Source organism: Acomys minous, assembly GCF_964271855.1.
Source record: "Acomys minous genome assembly, chromosome: 5".
Classification (NCBI taxonomy): domain Eukaryota; kingdom Metazoa; phylum Chordata; class Mammalia; order Rodentia; family Muridae; genus Acomys; species Acomys minous.
This window is the reverse complement of record NC_140494.1, coordinates 121,481,483-121,497,370: the sequence shown is the minus strand read 5'-3', so window position 1 is coordinate 121,497,370 and position 15,888 is coordinate 121,481,483. Positions and strand designations below refer to the sequence as shown.

Sequence of the window (15,888 nt, the reverse complement as noted above, 5' to 3'; positions counted from 1 at the left end):
ACTTCCTTCTACAAGTCGTTTCTTGTAGGGTGTTTTGTTTTTGTTTTTGTTTTTGTTTTTAATCACTACAACAGGAAAAGCAACCATCTTAGTTATGTTTCTATTGCTGTAATAAAACACTTTGGGAAGAAAAGAGTTTATTTATTCCATCTTACAGTTCTACCTCACAGTGTGTCACCAAAGAAAGTCAGGGCAGGACCGAGAGGAGAGTCGGGGACTAAAGCAGAGGCCATGCAGGGGTGCCGCTTACTGGCTTGCTCCCCGCACCTTGCTTTTAAAAAAAAAATACAACCCAACACCACCAGCCCAGAGGTGGCGTAACAGACAGTGGGCTAGGTTCTCCCACATCAGTCAGTAGTCAAGAAAATGTCCCCCGACATGTGTGTATAGGCTAATATCACGAAGGCACTTTACTCGTGCGAGTCCCTCTTCCAAAATAAATGTAATTTGTGTCAAGTTGGCATAAAAGTAACCAGGGAAGGAACTAAGACACTGGCCATTGGTGAAAGAACTTGATCAGAAAATTTGAGGGTCCTACTCCACCCACGCCCCCTCCCCGGTAATCCAAAAGCGCTTTCTCTGCAGGCAGACTCCAGTCGCCACCAGAGGGCGCTATAGAACCAGGGATCTCAGGAGGCTGCCCTTGGCGAGCAGAGAGGAGAGTTCCTAAGGAAGGGAATGAAAGAGGAGCAGGAAGGATGGCACCTCGGTATAGCGTCTCTGCCCCAGGCAGCACCCCCAGGCTCAGTCTCCACACTGCTGGATTGTCTGGGTGTACCTGTGCTCCCCCACATCAAGCTGTGAGCTCCCCAGGGTCTGTCCTGCGGCCCTGAGACCTAAGCACAAGTGTGGTGGAAGCGGGCCTAACCTGGGCGTCAGTGTCACCAGAGCAAGGGAGCGCTGAGATGTAAGTGCTCCTGAAAGGAAAGCCGCGCATCAAACTGTCAGTTGGAATTTAGAGAACAGGAGTGCAAACACAGGGGGCTGAGGGACTGCCAAAGCCATTCTGCTCTGACTTGAGCTCTGACAGACAGCAGGCATTAGCAAAACCAAACGATTAGGTAGTCAGCCCGGCAGCTGTACAAGTACAGTTTGCTAATGCGTGAGGAGTCAGGGGACACTCGTGGGAGAGGTGGCACAAGCTTTACGGAGAGGTGGCAGCAGCCTGGCAGACAAGACTGAGAATGGGGCGGGGTTGGAGACAGCAGCAGACACCTGCCCTGCATAAACACCTGACTGGCAGGGTTTGTCCCTAGTCTGTGGTGGCTGGACCTCTCGGAGCCCTCACTTTATGATCTACAGAGGGAACGAATTAATGCATGTGCTGAAATGTGGGTGCCATTTCTAAAAGGATTCACAGAAATGCAGCGGTTATATCTGCTTGCTTTGCAGGGAAGGATTTTGGCTTTTTTTTTTTTTTAAACTTTCTTTCCCTCTGTGAAGTTTGAAGGTTTTTTGTTTGTTTGTTTTTGTTTTTTTTTTTCCTGGCCAGATGTAGTGGCACATGCCTGTAATACAGCAGTTGGATGTGAAGGAGACAGATCAGGAATTTAAGGCTGGCCTCAGCTAACATAGTGAGTTCAAGGCTAAACTGGGCTACATGAGAATCTGCCTTAAGAAAATGTTCGAGGGTTGTTTAGATGAATACATTAAGAAAGAAAAAAAGAAGCCGGGCGTGGTGGCGCACGCCTTTAATCCCAGCACTCGGGAGGCAGAGGCAGGCGGATCGCTGTGAGTTCGAGGCTAGCCTGGCCTACAAAGTGAGTCCAGGACAGCCAAGGCTACACAGAGAAACCCTGTCTCAAAAAACCAAAAAAAAAAAAAAAAAAAAAAAGAAAAAAAAAAAAGAAAGGAAGAAAGAGAAACTCAAATAGAACATTATGGGTTTTTCACCTTATTCTTTTTAAATTTTAAATTTTGATTATTTACATCCTGGTCATAGCCCCCTCCCTCTTCCCCATTCTCCTTCCCTATTCTTCAGGAAAGGGGAACCCCTCTTCCCATCCACCCCAGCCCATCAAGTCGCATGAGGACTGAGAGTATCCTCCTCCCCGTGGCCTGGCAAGGCAGTTCCTCCAGGGGCAAGTAATTGAAAAGCTGGCAAGAGAGCCCATGTCAGAGACAGCCCCTGCTCCCCTAACTAGGGGACCCACATGAAGCCTGAGCTGCCCATCGGCTACATCTTTGTAGGGGACCTAGGTCCAGTCCGTACAAGGTCCTTGGTTGGTACTTCAGTCTCAGGAGGACCCTCTGGGCCCTGGTTAGTTGGCCCTGTTGGTCTTGTGAAGCAGAGCATCCTGTTTTAAAAGACTATCTGACACACCTATTGGCTTTTTTTGTTTTTTTGTTTGTTTGTTTGTTTGTTTGTTGCGAGACAGGGTTTCTCTGGGTAGCTTTGGCTGTCCTGGACTCTCTTTGTAGACCAGGCTGGTCTCGAACTCAGAGATCCATCTGCCTGCCTCTACCTCCCGAGTGCTAGTGTTAAAGGCGTGCGCCACCACACCCAGCTCCTGACACACTTATTCAAATGACAGAAAAATAACTGATAGCCCGGTGAGATGGCCTGGCAGGTAAAGGCATTTACCACCAACACTTACCTAGGTGCTACCCCAGGACCCAGATGGGGAGAAGAGAGACCCAACTCCTCTGGAACGTTCTCTGACCTCCACATGCACTCTCCTCCCTTCCTCTTCCCTTTCTCCTTCCCTTCTTTTCCACTCCTACATGACTCTCTCACCCACAGGGACTCCAGCCCAGTGGCCAGGCCTTACTCAGGGCGTCCTTCTCCCATGGCCTTGACCCCTAGGCCCTACAGAAGCAATGGAGCATCTGGCAGGCTAGCTCACACTCCTGTATCAAGGCTCCATCCCAGCCAGCTGCCAAGGGTACTCTCTGTTCCCACACTCTGCTTTCACCTGAGCTCCCGAAATCCTGGGAGATGCTCAACAGTTATGAGCGTTCACTGTTCCTCCGGAGGACCAGAGTTTGGTTCCCAGCACCCACAGCAGGCAGGTCACAAAGCCTGTAGCTCCAGCTCCAGGGGATCCTATGCCCTCTTCTGGCCTCTGTGGGCACAACCACACACACTCCTGACATACACATTGTAATCATTTGAATCAAAAAACGTCCCCCCCACAGGATCATCAGGAGTGGCATTATTAGGGGGTGTGGCCTTGTTGGCAGTGTGACCCTATTAGAGGAAGTGTGTCATTGGGGGTGGGCTTTGCGGTTTCAGATGCTCCAGCCTGGCTGAGTGACAGTCTCTCTTCCAGCTGCCTGCAGATCCAGATGTAGAACTCTCAGCTCCTTCTCCAGCACCATGTCTGCCTGCATGCCTCTGTGCTCCCCGCCATGACGGCAACGAACAAAAACCTCTGAAACTGTAAGCCAGCCCCCCAAATTAAATGTTTTCCTTTATAAGAGTTGCCATGGTCACAGTGTCTCTTCACAGCAATAGAAACCCTAACTAAGACACACATAAATAAAAAAAATAAGCCTTAAAAAGACTTCAACCAGGTATGTGTTGCTCATGGTAATATTTTAAATCCATGTATTGATGCATGGCTTATACAGGTTTAAAAAAAAAAAAAAAAGAAAGTAAATAAATGCAGAGATTGGCTGTAACGTCACCGGAGATCTCACTGGGGAGATAGCTCAGTGGGTAATATCACTGCTAGGCAAGCATGCGTGCATGAGTAAAAAGCTGTATATGATGGGGTACACCTGTCCCCCACTGCACTGGGGAGCAGCGGGAGTGAAAACAGAAGATCCCTGGAGTTTATTGACCAATCAGACTATCTGAACTATTTCCAGGTTCAGTGAGGAACCATGTCACCAAAAATAAGATGGAGAGAGACAGAGGAAGACCTGTGACATTGCCAGCTGGCCTCCACACACATACCCAAGGGCACTCATAGCTTCATTTGTGCATTCGCTCTATACAGAGACAGGAGATCCCAAGTGCTCAAGTGAACGTATTTCAGACAGTGGCCAAGGGGTGAGCCAACCAGTGTATAGGGGGACGAGTAATGCCCGGATATGGGGGTATTCTTCTTTATCTTTAGGCCCAGGCCTAAATGATCTAAATATTAAAATGATAGGTCCACGAAAGCCTGAGGCTGGCCTGAAAAGCCTGCAGGGATCATGGGTGGGTGTAGAGAGGAAGTTCTGGACACAGGGGACCAAATCCGGCATGATGCAATTTCAGATGCCCCACCTCTCACACCTCCCACCCCCGTATCTCCCACACCTCACCTCCCACACCTGCCCCTCCCTCACCTCCACCTCCCACACCTGCCCCTCCCTCACCTCCACCTCCCACCCCTCACCTCCCACATCTTCCCCTCCCTCACCTCCACCTCCCTCACCTCCACCTCCCACAGTCACTTTGGTTCCAGAGCAAGGGATCTGGTTCCATTTGAAAATCTGGCCTGCCTGCAGAGGTACATGCTACCTTTGAGTCCCCAGACTGGAGATGCCGGTGACAGCTACCCTAACTCCCTCTCTGAAAAATGAGCGGGTGGCACTCATGGTCCCTTTCCTCTGTTGCAACCTCGCCCTCCTCCATGTGTCTCTCCCTCCTCCTTTTAGCTCAAAAGAGATGGATGACTTACAAAGAGCAAATGAGTCAGAAATAGGGAAGCGGAAAAAGAGAACGATTTTGCCAAGTTATTATTCAGAGGTGCTCTCCGGGACCGAGAACAAGAGCGACCCCATCAATCACACGGCAGAACACCGGGGCCGGCGATCTGTGGTGTCAGCAGACAGCCACTGCATGAGCAAGCAGGCCAGGAGCCTTGGGCTACCTGCTAGCTGCCACCGAGGAAGGAGACCGAGTGGACACGCAAAAAAGAGACAGTTAGCCCAGGGGTCAGAGAAAATGTTGCTTTCTTTCACAGGCTGGAGTCCCCACAAGTCCTACTCTAACCCAGGCTCAAAATAGGAGCAAGATGAGGCCAGTAGGAGCTCAGTCTGGAACCTGCACCCCTTGACTCCACTGAGGGAGATAGGTAAACATGACCTCATCTGACCAGATGGAGCCCTAAAACATGCTCACCCTGAATCCAGGCTCAGCATATCGGGTGCACCCCGAATAGACAAAAACAAGATCAGGAGAGCACGTGAGGGTTTTTTTCCCCCTTATAATTTTATTACGTACGTTAAACCTTACTTTATCATAATTTTGATGTATAGGTTAGCCCTGCATATTGAGTTGTGATTTTAATCTCCTTGGGGACAGGAACAGGTTTCTTTTAATGTACACACAAATCCTTCACAGAGACATTTGTAATAAAAGCACATAGGAAGGAGAAGTGGGCAGAGGGCCAGAGCCAACTGAGTGGCCCAGAGCCGCAGCCCCTTTCTGCTTTTTTTTTTTTGTCACTATGGTGTTATTAAATAGATGAGTCTGTCTGCTGGAGTTCGATAGTGGACAGAAAAATCAAGATCCCTGCTCTGAGGTTCCTCATCTGTAAAACAGGAGATAACAGTGGCTCAACCCAGGAAGGGAATAAATGAGAAAAGCATCTGTGTACACAATGTGCTTAAAGTAATGCTTGGCAGAGAGTGAATCTTAGCTGGGGTCTTTATTGCCGTGGTAAAACATCATGGTCAAAAGCAAGTAGGGGAAGAAAAAAGGTTCATCTCATTGTGTAGCTTTTAATTTCTCATCAGGGGAAGGCAGGGAAGGAGCTCAAGGCAGGAACCTGGAGGCAGGAGCTGATGCAGAGGTCATGGAAGGGTGCTGCTTACTGGCTTGCTCCTCAAGGCTTGCTCAGCCTGCTTTCTTATACACCTAAAACCACCAGCCCAGAGGTCGCTCCACCCACAATGGATTGAGCCCTCCCACATCAATTATCAGTCAAAAAATGCCCCACAGGCTTGCTCACAGGCCAATATGATGCAAGCATTTTCTTAATTGAAAGTGCCTCTTCCCAAATGACTCCAGCTTGTGTCAAGTTGACATGACAGCACAGAATGAGTTTCAGTACACACTGGCTGTCCTCTTCTCTTCGTCGTCATCACCATCTTCTTTATTATATTCTGTCTTCTTTATTGTTCCAGAACCTACGGAGTTAGCAGACAGAAGCCAAGGAAACACAAAGGCATGGTGCTGCTCCTCCGGGCAAGTGCTGTGATAAAAGAACACGCGGAAGGAAGTGTGATCCCAGGGAGGCGCCAGGAGCTGGAGGCAAACCCCAGAATCTACTTCCTGAGAGGCAGTGATGATGTCAGGAAGCTGGGAGAACACTGGGGTGTGTAGGCCACGGTGGCGTGTACTTGTCAATCACCAGAACTTGGGAGGCGGCAGCAGGAGGATCTGGGCTACATAGCAACACCTTGCCTGACACATCAAGGAAGGGTAGAGAATATTTGCAGGAGTTTGTTTATTAATGTATTTATTTATTATTATTTTTTTATAAGATAGAGTCTCATATGGTCCAGCCTGGCCTCAAACTCACTATGGAGTTGAGGAAGACCTTAAATTCCTGACCCTCCTAGCCCCCTCCTGAGTGCTGGAATTACAGGCAGGTCCCACAATACCTGGCTTTACCTGGTGCTGGGTATCAAAGCCAGGACCTCATGCATGTTAAACAAGCCCTCGGCTAACTGAGCTACCTCCCCAGTTCTGGAGTTTTACCTTTGGTTTCTGGGTGGATAAAGGTCTAAGTGTGGGAGCGCAATGAGTGTGATTGAGCGTGCATGGGCCCTGTGTGCTCAGTAGCTGTCAATCATCCTTCCAGACCCTGTCCGCTCTGAACTTGACAGATGTTAATTCAGTGACAATGGTAATTCAGGAATTTTTGTACACTGGAGCTCTTCAGCTGGGCGGTCCGAATGGACCCTAAATCTTGCATGTCCCCCTCCTCAGTCCCATGGTGATCCAACCACATTTGGGGGCTTCATCAACAACTTCCTTTCCCAGAGAGTACACCTGGCTCTGGGGAGTCAGCAAAGGCAGCCTCTAGGGGTGTGGAGTCCATAGGGACCAGCCTGTGATCCTTCCTGATGTCTTTCCTAATCCAGCTGTGGGAGGCAGAGCATCAGGGAGCCTCTCCAGCCTGTAGCCTGCATTGTGAATTCCAGGGGTAATGCATGCTCTCTTCTCGCCTGATTGCTGTGGAAATCTGCCTGTTTAGCAAATGTGAGCCGCACTTCCCTGGCCTGTGCTCTCCTGGCTCTGCCCTTCTCCTCCAGAAGAGATAAACAAGAAAACATCTCAGGAGAGGTCTCGGCTCTGAGGACATGGCGTGGTAGTGACTCCAAGGGGGAGATGCTACAGCCTCAGGGACAGGAAGCAGAAAGGCTTGGCAAAGCAGCTGTCCCACAACCCAACCCTTCTCCCCGTCCTCCCCGGAATCCCTATGACATCATCCAAAGCCCTCACTTCTCCATTAGAGAGTCATTCATGCAGCCATGAGCACTGGTCCAGGCAATGGGGACCATAGTAAATCATGGCCCTGGGCTTCTAGTGAGACAGAAATTACAGGCCCCCGTGTCAGTATCACAACACCAGTGCCAGCCCAGAAAACTGATGCCAGCATAGTGCCTCACCAAGGTCAAGGGCAGGGCAGGGCCAGCTGTCCCCTCTTAGAGGAGGAGTGGAATGCCACCATCTTAGGAATGGCAAGGGGCCTGGTGGGGCTCTATGAATGAACATAGGTCCCAGCATGGGCCAAGGCCTGTATGTGCAGAGTAGAGCTATCTTGGGGATGGCTAAGACTAAGTCAGGAGACCCTAAGAAACAGAATGTAAGTGTGGTGATGAGGATTTAAGTCAAGCTGAGGTGTTCTAACCTGTAAGAACCCACTGAAAGCTTTTAAAGCAAGGGTCTGTGCTCTAACCCCTCCCCCCCCCCCCGGGGGCTGGGGGAGGGGAGCCACATCTGTATTGAAGAGTGTACAAACTGACAGATTAGCACTTCCTGATTGTGGAGAGTTAGAATGTTGAGGATTGAGAGTCAAATCATCTTAGTTCATTAGCAGCTGACCTCTATTTCTGACTAACGTCTTTGTGGCCATTGACAACGTTTGAACTACGTTCACTTAGCAGACTGCCGCCTTCCACCAACCTAAAACCTGAGAACGCCATTAAATAGCATCCAGAACGAATGGCGGAAATGTCTTCTCTGTGCTGTAACCACCTCCTTGATGGCCCCCATCAATATAGTTGGTAAATGCTCTGATTGGCAATTTTCTATTGTCCTGTATTGACTATTATTGACTGTATTCCACTGACTATATGAACCATGTAAGCGTTCCACTCTGGACAACCTGAATCATGCTCCGTCTATGATCACTCATACCTGGCTCGGAAGAGACTGTGTCTTATCCCTTTGGGAGAACTTTGCATGGCTCAGTAGATTTGATCCCACAAGGCATGGCTGAAATCCGGATGTGTCTGGGAACTACGCAGTTTTGTGTGTTCTCCGGAAGGGGATGTGCGCTGGGTAGGTGGGAACATACTCACTGCAGTGCCTTCATTTGCTGGTGGTTGCTACCGAGTCTTTGTAAGGGGGGGCGGTTAGTTTTGGTTTCCCTTTGTTTTTGAGGGGCAGGGTCTTGCCATGTAACCCAGGCCCCACAAACACTGTTAAGAACAAGTTTACTTGTAAGCAACGGGACTCCCAACTAACTGTGCCCTAAGCAATGCAGACAATTACTCAGTCTGCAAAGGATTGTGCAGTGGTGGCAACATACCAGAGACTGTTCTAGAAGCTGTGGGCATTACAATGATGAAAGTGTCCCTCCCTGCTCTCAGAGGACAGGAAGGTGGCCTAGGCCGGGGAAGCCTTGGCCTAGGTGTGGTGCCCCAGGAGGCTGTCTCCTGGCCATAGGATGGCTATAGATGCTGGAGATGTTGGCCAAGACAGGAAGCAAGAGAGGTGGCAAAGCCTTATCTGTTTCTTCCTGTTCCCTTCAGATCCTTCGTGACTTTCTATCTCTGGGAAGAACAGAACGTTGGCTGCACTAGAGTCACTGTTTATTACCTAGGGTCACCCAGATTGTGTCAGGGTTAGGTCTGCAAGGGAGAAGGGAAACAGACTCAGGGCAGTTTGAATAAGAATGTTCCCCATAGGCGCATATGTTTGAATTCTTGGTTTCCAATTAGCAGAACTGTTTGGGAAGGATTAGGAGGTGTGGCCTTGTCAGAGAAGATGTGTTACTGGGGTTGGGCTGTGAGGTTTCAAAAGCCCACCCCAGGCCCACTCTTTCTCCTTCTGTCTGCCTGCAACTTATAGATTAGACGTGAGATCTCAGCTACTGCTCCAGTGTCATGCTTGTCTGCCTGTTTCCATGCTCCCTACTGTGATTGACAGTCCTGGACTAACCCTCTGAAACTGTAAGCAAGTGGCCAATTAAATGCTTTCTTGTAAAAGTTACCTTGGTCATGGTGCCTCCTCACAGAAATAGAACAGCAACAAAGACAGAGCCCATGTAGTTTGAGGGTGGGTTTCTTTCTCTGTTATTATGGAGTTAGACAGACGCCGGCCAAGACCCCATAGGTGAATCTTATTAGGATTGTCCAATCAACAACAACACATTCTCAAGGTGGCAGCAGATGAAACTCAAGATCAGGCAGAACCACTGAGTCAGTGTTACCTGGGTAGGTAGGACATATGACGGGGAAGTAATGACCTAGCCTCAGGGGATTCTCAGACTGGCCAGAGATAGCGTACTGGAAACAACCTGTGTCCATGAGAAAATGAGGATTTATGGGAGCCAGGCATGATGTGCTTTACATCCACCACCCTAGTATTCCAGACACCAAGGCAGGAGACTCATTAAGCTCAAGGTCAGCCTGGGCCATAGAATGAATTCAAGACTAACCTGGGAAACCTGAGATGCTGTTTCCAAGTAAAAAGTGGAAAGAGGGCTGAAGATGCAGTTCAGCAGTGATTGTTCGCTTAGCATGCACAACTCCTGGGTCCATCTCCAGTATGGGGGTCGAGAGAGATGGGAAACCAAATCAGAAACAGTAGTATACCTTGCAAGTTACTGGGAGGCCAAAACAGGGAAAATATTCCTTGCAGCTTAAAGGTTCTGTTTGTACTTAAGACAGTTAAAAATAAGTTCCTTTTTATCCTGTGAAGGTTAAGATTCCTGTTGGTAATCCTGTGTTAAATCCTTACAATAAAGAACAAGCTCCTGTTTGTCCTGTGTTAAGTCCTTGAAAGTTAAATATTCTATTTGTAATTAAGAATAAGTTTCTGAGGGGGAAAAAATAAAAGAATAAGTTTCTGTCTCTTAGATCTGAGGTAAACTGCAAAACATGTTTTTCAACCTACACTAAACTTGAGGCCCCGTTTGCATGACATATATCCTTGCCCTTCTTCCTTCCATCCCACTGTATCTTTTTAACAATGTATAACAGCCAACTCTCATCTCTGGTGAGCACTTATCTCTCCTATAAAAAGAGCTTCAAGCTGGGCTTTGGTGGCGCACGCCTTTGATCCCAGTACTGGGGAGGAAGAGACAGCGGATCTTTGTTGAATTCAAGGCCAGACTGGTGTACAGAGTGAGTTCCAGGACAGCCAAGGCCACATAGAGAAACCATCTTGGAAAACAAAACAAGATACCTCAAGAGAGCAGCAGAGGCTGCTTTCTCAAATCCCGATTTAGGGAGAGACAGCCAGCTGGCCAGTGCAGCTTTAATTAGATAACCTTGGATTTGGTCTTTTCTCCTTGCAATTCTCAGGATTAACAGTGTTTGCTGAGCTTATACATGGAGTAAGTTGGGTAGAAACAGAAACTAAGACACTTAGCTAAGATTTTAAGGGAGATGCTGTCACGTGCCTTTCTCCGCCCAGAGCCCGGGCATCTGTCACTGACCTTGCTACCCCTCAGGAATGTCACCCATCTGTAGTCATGGTTCTTTGAGCCAGATGTGGGCCTGGCCTTGCTGGATTCCTGCCTTGAGGCTCCTATCCAGTGTTACCCAGATCCTCCCAGCTAGGGAGTGTCAAAGCTCCACCAGGCACAAGGGTGGGAGGGGAGGAAACTTGAAAGGCATTCGCTGCTGTAGCATGGGCTTTCAGTCCTCTAGGCCTGAGCCATTAACCGTCTAATTGGCTCTGAGTTTGGCTGCTGCTTCTATGTCTGGTCCTCATCAGTTTGGGAAGGGCCCGGATAAGGGTCCCCAATCCCATGCTGTCTAGGGGAGGCATAAAAGGACTCTCTGCAAACAGGTGCTGCAGCATCCCTCCCAGACGGAGCCCCAGACCCACCACCAACAGGTGCTAAGAGGACACTCAACCCAAAGAGACTCTGCTTTCACAGACACACTCAGCACTTGGTCCCGAGGGGATTGTGCAGCATCTAGCAAATCATATCAGACCAGATGGGCTGGGTGAGAGAAAAAGTCAGGAAATAGCCAGCTTTTCTGAGATTACACTACAGGTGCCCCATTAAAAACAAACAAACAAACAAACAGACCCCCTCAGAAGATACCCAGAAGCCTGGGGGACCCGAAGATGAGAGGCAGGAGAGAAAGAGAAGCTGAGCAGCGTGTGCACAATGAAATGAAGAGAAATGGAGCTGGAGACGGGAGGGTAGTGGTGAGCGGCCTGGTGTGAGTAGCTTGCGCTGCCACCTGAGGCCATGGTGAGGTCCTGGCCCATGCTGCTCCCAAGGCCCATGTCTGGTTCTGTGGTTCTGCAGCAGCATGGGGCTCTGTTGATGTCCCTGGTGCACATGACTACCAACGGCCATGCAGATGTCTGGGGTCTGGGATGATGCCTGGCGCCATGTTGATGCCCAGAGGATGAACAGAGCTGGCTCCGTACCTTTCAGGGCAGCACAGTAGAGCTGGCCCTGGTTTCAGGGTGGGGGTTTGGGTAAGCCAGCCTCTGAGGGTGTGGGCAACAAAGAGCTGGCCCTGGCCCTTGTGAGAACAGTGCTGGAGAGATGGCCGCAATGGCGTGAGTGCAAGAGAGCTGGCAGACTGACCAAATCAGGTATTACCTGGGCCAGCTATTACCCAAAATGCTGGAAGATTTGAAATGGCCCACCCCAACATCTACACCATCTATGAACTGCTGAAGTGCATGAAGGGGCCAGTTTCATATAGCTGTTTGGGCAAAGGGTACTGTGAGAAGGCTAACGTTGTAGCCTTCGTGGTGAGATGGTTTTTTTTTTTATTTTTGTATTTTGTGTTTATTATTTTTATTTTGTGTTTTCTTTTGGGGGGGAGGTTGCAAGGGCAGAGGTCAAATATGGAGGGATAAGGAAATGGGTGGGAATGAGGTGCATGATGCGAAATTCACAAAGAATCAATAAAAAGATAAACAAAAAAAAAACCCCAACTAAACAAAAATCCCCCCCCTCCAAATCAAAACCACCTCAGTAAGTACACTGTACAATTTTAAATGGTTTTATCTTTATTATTTTTAATTATGCATATATGTGTGACAGGAGGTGTCAGATCCCCTAGGTATGGAGTTACAGAAGGCTGTGAGGTGCCTGATATGAAGGCTGAGAACTGAACTCAGGTTCTCGAGCCGAACAGCAAGACCACTTAATCTGCAGGTCATCGCTCCAGCTCAGACTGGCTTTGAACTCTGAATGTGGCCAAAGATGACCTGAATTCTCTCTTCCGGCTGCCTTCACCTCTCAAGGGCTAGGCTTGTAAGCGTGTGCCACTATTTTCAGTTTATGCCACACGCTGCTGATCAAATAAATCCAGGGTTCCATGCATGCTAGGCAAACGCTCTGCCAGCTGACCCCACGCTCAGCCTGAGGGCCATTGCTTGGCATCCAGCTAATAAACTTGCAAGTGTCTCATCTTTTTCTTGATCTGCTCAGTTTCCTGCCCCTCCCTACCAGCTAGTCTCTGAAGCCGTGCCTGCATTGCCCTTCAAAATCCAGCCCTGGAGAGTGTGCTCTGCCCTTCTGAACTCATGCTCATTGGGCTGCTATGTTCGTGTGTGTGTGTGTGTGTGTGTGTGTGTGTGTACCCTAACCACAGCACCAGTGAACGCTATTTCACTGGTCCACTGTTGTGACATGCCCCTCGAAAGGAGAATGACTAAAGACAGGCTCACCATGTCTTACATGTATGTTTACTTGGATCCAAGAGGGCGGTTCTTTTCATGTGAATTCAAATGGGACCTAGGTCACATAGGGCAGGACTACACGGAGTGTCCAGGATGGACACTGGCATGACGGAGTTCTTGGTGAAGGTTCAGCAGCTGCCCTTAGCGAGGACTCTAGGACAGCTGGTCTCCTCTCTCCTCTCCACACATTCTCCAGATTTCTCGTTTTCATGGGGTTCTTTCTGTGTGGTATCCAGACCAGAGACCTAACCTCTTCCAGATTGGTTCTTGGATCCCCCAACATGCACCCAGAAGCCTCCAGAGCATCCTAGGGCAGGCTCAGAACTGGTCCATAGACATTTCTATCAGTTCTTACAGTAAAATCAAATCACAAGCCTGCTAGGATTTGATGGTGGTGGTGGTAGAGAAATGCAGAGAAGGTCTTGGCTAAGGGAAAGGGGTCTGGGTTACAAGAAGAGAGCATAGAGTCCTTACTTCCTATTGACAATTGCTGAGTCACATTCTGTGGAGGCTGCTGGCTTGTTTCTAGAATGCTAAGCTTTCTACAAAAGCCAAGCTGTCTCTTAAACTATTTTTATCAAGAACAAGAACACACACACACACACACACACACACACACACACTGCCTTTGGAGTGCTGCCACCACCCCACACCCTGTAAGAATTTTTAAATTGAAGACTGAGGAGCTGGCTCAGCAGGAAAGAGTATGTTTCCTGGGTAAGCATGGGGACCTGAGCTCAGGTTCTTAGCACCCACAGAAAACTCTAAGAGTAGAAGTGTGCATCTGCAACCCCGGAGCTACGGGCAGTGACAGGCAGGTCTGGAGGCTTCCGGGCCAGTCCTGTTCAATTGCGAACTCTAGCTTCAGTGAGGAACCCTGTCTTAAAAAAATACATTGGTGAGACCAGTCAGGTACCTACAGGCAAGCCTGACTACCTGAGCTCAGATCCCAGAACCCACACAGTCAAAGGAGAGGACTGACTTCCACAAGCTGTCCTCTGACACACACATACACACACACACACACACAATTAAATGTAAATTATATCCAGGTGGTGGTGGTTCACACCTTTAATCCCAGCACTCAGGAGGCAGATGCAAGCAGATCTCTGTGAGTTTAAGGCCAGCCTGGTTGACAGAGAGAGTTCCAGAAGAGCCAGGGCTACACAGAAAGATAAATAAATGTCTTGAAAAATAAATAAACAAACAAAAACAAAAAAGTAAAATTTAAATAATAAGGTAGAGAAAAAAACTATGGGAAAATGCACATATGTCTACACCATATACATGCACACATACATGTACACACACACACACACACACACACACACACACACACACACATTATAAACTTTTTGAGATCGGGAAGGTGGTATGTGTGCTGCAGTGCAGAGCACACGCACCGCTGTTTTCAGTGGTCCACTTAAAAGATGTCTGGCTTAAAGGCACTGTCTCTGCTATATCAATTTCTACCCCATTTGCAGGTGAAGAGACTCCAGGGTTAAGTAACCGCCCAACATGGTAGAGTTCATCTAACCCAAAAGAACGGTCATAAGATGACTGAAGGTCTACAGAAGCAGAGATCCTGGGCTGAAGGTGTAGCTTGGTTGGTAGAGAGCTTGCTTAGTGCGCGTGAAACCCTGGGGTCTGCCCATAGCATGGCATAAACTGACCTTGTGTGGTGGCGCATCTGTAATTCTAGCACCTTAAGAGTTGAAGGCAAAGGCAGGAGGATCAGAAGTTCAAGGTCATCCCCAACTACATACCAGTTCAAGGGCAGTCTGGACAACAGGAGAACCTGCTTCAAACAACAACAACAACAACAACAACAACAAAACCTGTGATACTCAAAAGTGAAATTCCTGGCAGGGTATCTTAGCCATGACCCCAGTTCTTCACTGGAAACTCTTAAAGCTAGGAAGGCATGGAATGATGTATTTCAAGCTCAGAAATACGAGGGCTACCAACCCAGATTACTTTGTTAAGCAAAAGCTTCCTTCATAAGTGAAGGGGGAAGAACTTCCCATGCTAAACCCAGAGTGAAAGAATCCACGACCACTCAGTACTGTGGAGGATGCCTGAAGAAGTTCTATGTACAGAGCAGAAAGATAGAAATGCCTAGAAGGTCACAGAAAGATAGAAATGCCTAGAAGGTCACAGAAAGATAGAAATGCCTAGAAGGTCACAGAAAGATAGAAATGCCTAGAAGGTCACAGTAAACCATAAACTGCTTTAGAACAGTAAATAAGAAAGTAGCAAACATAGAAACAACAAAGATGGTTCAACATACACAAATCAATAAATGTGATAGACCTGACACATAGTGGGTGTGCGCTGAATGTTCGCCTCCAAACTTCCCACAGCCCATCATCCTTGGCTTGAAGAATGCCGCCGTGGCCCCATTTGGTGGGCATGACTGACTCATTTTCCAAGTGGATGGGAGGCCTGGAGGGCTGCTCAGGAGGGCTTGTTCCCTCTACTGCGTGCCTCTCCTCGCTGGCATCGCACACAACAGTCGTCTGGTTTTGAGCAATCTGTTCCTGGAAAGCTGAGGGAAGGAACAGATTGACGCATTGCCTGTGTGTGGCCGAGCGATTTATTTTTAATGTGACTAAACAAGACACACACCTGCCTGTGGAAACACAGTCACATTGATGCATCGGGGACTCAGATGGCCATTCAGGCAAAGAAAAGGCAGAGGGGGCAGAAAAGAAGAGGGCTAAAGAGAGGAGAGGAATAGGAGAGAAGAAAAAGAAGGGACCATAGAAGAGGAGGAGAGGGGAGGGAAGAGGAGGGGAGGGGAGGGGAGAGAAGAGAGGAGGAGAGGGAAGGGG

The 15,888-nt window shown here is 48.6% G+C and overlaps 1 long non-coding RNA gene across 1 annotated transcript; it reads left to right on the top strand.

Annotated features, from left to right (window-relative positions):
- The first annotated feature begins 675 nt into the window (after window positions 1–675).
- On the top strand, window positions 676–9,599 carry LOC311597376. The gene is made up of 3 exons (XR_014779209.1): window positions 676–907; window positions 3,273–3,382; window positions 6,064–9,599. It is a non-coding gene; the product is annotated as an uncharacterized lncRNA (long non-coding RNA).
- The last annotated feature ends 6,289 nt before the right edge of the window (window positions 9,600–15,888 follow it).